This window comes from Chenopodium quinoa, unplaced genomic scaffold (genome assembly GCF_001683475.1).
Source record: "Chenopodium quinoa cultivar QQ74 unplaced genomic scaffold, ASM168347v1, whole genome shotgun sequence".
NCBI classification, from domain to species: Eukaryota; Viridiplantae; Streptophyta; class Magnoliopsida; order Caryophyllales; family Amaranthaceae; genus Chenopodium; species Chenopodium quinoa.
This window is the reverse complement of record NW_018743713.1, coordinates 11,433-15,227: the sequence shown is the minus strand read 5'-3', so window position 1 is coordinate 15,227 and position 3,795 is coordinate 11,433. Positions and strand designations below refer to the sequence as shown.

The following is a 3,795-nucleotide window of genomic DNA, read 5'->3' as shown; positions in this document are numbered from 1 at the left end:
ATACATTGTTTTGTATTTGATATTTTCAATTTAGAATTGTAATCATATAATTTAGGTTTTGTTCCCACACAAATTTTAAGTGTTTTTCTTATTGAATTCACTAAAAACCTAACAGTAATCATTGGTATCTACAAAACTAATAACGAACAATCACTAGTTAAGTAGGATGATATGTTCTTTTTCCAGCAATATATTATCTTTAGTATGCATGTGTCAAATAAATTTGCAATTTTATTCAATTTTTAAGTCCCTTGCTTTTGTGCAGATGCTAATGGTAACATTGTGTACTTGAGTGGTTCTATTCAGCCTATTAATGTTTGGAGTAATAATGGCTTCAGATTCTATGTTGAATTTAATGACTTGTACCAACCCATTCGAAAAGGTGGACATATTTTAATCCGATTCCTTGGTAAAATTACGAAGATAGAGACGTATTGTCCACTTGGAGAAGAGGATTGGCATGTTATTGATGAGCATTATTTTAAAAAGAAGATAATTAATGAGATGAGAATGTGTATCACCTCTTTTTCTATTACTTGTCATAAGAAACTACTTTTTCATTCATGAATTTATTTGTTTATTTTTACTAACCTATAATACTCTTACTGAAGTTACTTATTTTTCATATATAAGGATCGCTTTGTGATTCCCATAAGTGAACAATATAACAAAGCAGACCTCAAGCGTGTTAATAAAAGTTGGAGGCAATATAAGTTTAATCTTAAGAAGGATTACTACAAACCAATAGAGAAAAATTTAGAAGAGATGTGTAGCGCTACACCACCGCATGGGATTAGTAGTCAAAATTGGATAAAGCTACTTAAGTATTGGGATTCAGAGAAAGGGAAAGTAAGTACATTTCTTCCTATTGAGATATCAGACATCTTGCTTTCTAATTAGAGTTTATTTGGTCTTAATGCAAACTACATAATGAAAAATTCTCTCCTATCTTCCAAGATCACAGCTCTGATAGTAACATAGTACTCATATAGTATTAACTCTAGTTGTTTGGCATAAATGTATCCCCTTAATTATATTGAAGAATGCAGGGCATCCCCTTAATTTTATTTATGACTTTGAATATGAGTGCAGTCACTATGAGCATGTGGTAAAGCAGCACGGGCCTCCCTAAATCAATTACATAGATGCGGTTCTAACAGTTTTGCGAACAAACAAGCTGACCATGTATGAACCATTCGTATAAATGACCATCATACGCTACAAACATATTTTTTTAACTAATTGATTATGTAATCATCTTGTTCATATATATTTTTTCTTACATTACTAATATATAGGAAGATGACCATGGAGAAAAGATGAGCTTATTAGCTCCCTGGAAAAAACCTCATACAAGCAAGGATGGAAGTTTTCTTCCAGGCACAGTGACTGAAGATTTTGTGGTAAAAGATCTAAATGTGTTTTAAAGCTTGTCATTTTATGTGGAAATGATGTTCTTTTACTATATTATTTTTTGGCGTTTTTTATAGGATGATGCGAAAGATAAAGTTGAAGAGTTGAGGTTGATATACCTTTCTAAGTCCCAACAGGAACTTGAAGATGAAGCCTTTGAGCTGACCATGCATGCATGGTGGAGAGATCCTTGATTGTCCTACAGGTTACGGACTTGGGGTTAGTTCAGAGAGAATACCATGTTCTTTCAGATGATCGTTGAATTCGTAGCTCAGTTACTCACCACCTCGATCTGATCGAAGTGCTTTGATTTTCTTGCCAAGCTGATTTTCCACTTCAATCTGAAAAGAATTTCTCAAAAGATTCAGATTTGTGCGACATAAGGTAGACATAGCTATATCTACTATAGTCGTCCGTGAATGTGATAAAATAGTGATAACCATTTCTTACGGTTGTGCTCATTGTTCCACAATACATCCGTGTGTATGAGGTCCAATAAGTCACCAACCCTTTCTCCGAACTTGAAGAATGGTTGCTTTATCATCTTGCCTAGTAAGCATCCTTCGCAATTTTCAAACGACTCTAAGTCAAATGAGTCAAGAATCCTTTCATGAAGAAGTTTCTTGATGCGTTTGATTTTAATGAGGCCTAAACGACAATGCCACAAGTAAGTTTGATTCGACACCACGGTCTTAGCCCTTTTGGTGGTATAATTAACATTATAAACCTGTTTGTCTAGTGAAAGCACATAAAGACCATTTTTTGAATGTGTCGTACCATATAAAACATTATTAAGATAAAATGAACAACTATTGTCTTTTATCCGAAATTCAAAACGTTTGGCGTCCAACGTCGAAATTGAAATAATGTTTTTGGTAATGTTTGGAACATGATAATAATCTTCAAGGTCTAAAACAAGCCTAGAGGGCAAAGACAAACTAAGAGTCCCAACGGATACGGCTGTAATTCTAGATCCATTGCCGACCCGGAGTGCCACCTCTCCCTTCACTAGCCTTCCACTTTTCCTTAGTTCCTGAGCATTGGAACAAAGGTGTGAGCCACATCTGGTATCTAATACCATGATGCTTTGCTAGTATAGTAAACGTCTAAAACAAAAATATTTGATCTAGAAGTAACGGTGTCGTTCTTCTTATCTTCCTTGAACTTGAGGCAATCTCGTTTCCAATGTCCCTTCTTCTTGCAGTAGAAACAATCGGAATCGGATTGAGAAGAGGCTACCTTCTTTTCCTTGTTTTCCTTGGTAGCTTTTGACTTAGGCAAAAAGATCTTCTTTCCCTTCCCGTTAAAGCCTTTCTTCATGCCTAGGCGCTTAAATGGCTTGCCCTTCTTGACCATTACCATATTATGCTTCCCCTCATTCTTAAATGTTTGCTCGGCTTGCTTCAACATTCCATGAAGCTCAATGAGGGTTTTCTCCATGCTATGCATATTATAGTTCATCTTGAGCTGATCATATTCTTTGTGCAGCGAGTGGAGAATAATGTCAATTTCCATCTCGGTTGAATACCTAGCATCAAGCCTTTCCATGTTCTCAAATAATCCGATCATTTTAAGTACATGTGGGCTGACCGGCTCTCCTTTCTTGAGCTTGTTCCCAAGGATATGCCTGTGGGTCTCAAACCGCTCAGTTCGAGCCTTCTCTTGGAACATGTTCTAAAGTTCAAAAATGATCTCAAAAGTCGTCTCCTTTCCAAAGAAGGTCTTTTGGAGATCCGGAGACATTGTGGCCAACATGATGCATTTGACATCTCGATTGGCAGTGTGCCATCGGTTTAGGGTAGCCTGTGTGACCTCCTCATTAGAAGCGTCAGGCATCTCCTCATCAAGGACGTATTCCTTTGACTCTTGCATGAGAACTATTCGCAAGTTCCTTTGCCAATCGAGGAAGTTTGTCCAACTAAATTTCTCCTTATCGAGAATTGAGCGTAATGAAAATTGATTGTTGTTGGTGTTATAGGCAGACATGTTTCTACAATTTAAAGAATTTGTAATGAAAAACCATTCATAAAACCAATAAGTTTGAAATGCATGCAAATTTTCAATCTTAATAAGCATTTTATCCACACATTAAAATTTGTCCCTTTTAGGCGAGAATAAAATAATTCCAAGACCTCAAAAATCAAAAAGTGATTAAACGTGCTTTGGCTTGTCTTTAAACTTAATACTTTAAGGTAAACAATCCAATTTCTAATATCCCTAAGCTATTTTTGGTTCGATAAACGTCGCATCTAATGCTTCTGTGACGTTTATCTCCATTGCCACGACATCTAAGAACTCCTTACCGATATCGTTGAGTTTAACCAAAATCAACGTGTATACCTAGTATACTTTACATTCCTAAGAAAGTAGTAATGCCTTGCT

At 35.9% G+C, this 3,795-nt stretch overlaps 1 long non-coding RNA gene across 1 annotated transcript; it reads left to right on the top strand.

Annotated features, from left to right (window-relative positions):
- The first annotated feature begins 1,098 nt into the window (after positions 1-1,098).
- LOC110684545 lies at positions 1,099-1,965 on the top strand. Its single transcript, XR_002503764.1, has 3 exons — positions 1,099-1,185; positions 1,299-1,403; positions 1,491-1,965. It is a non-coding gene; the product is annotated as an uncharacterized LOC110684545 (long non-coding RNA).
- The last annotated feature ends 1,830 nt before the right edge of the window (positions 1,966-3,795 follow it).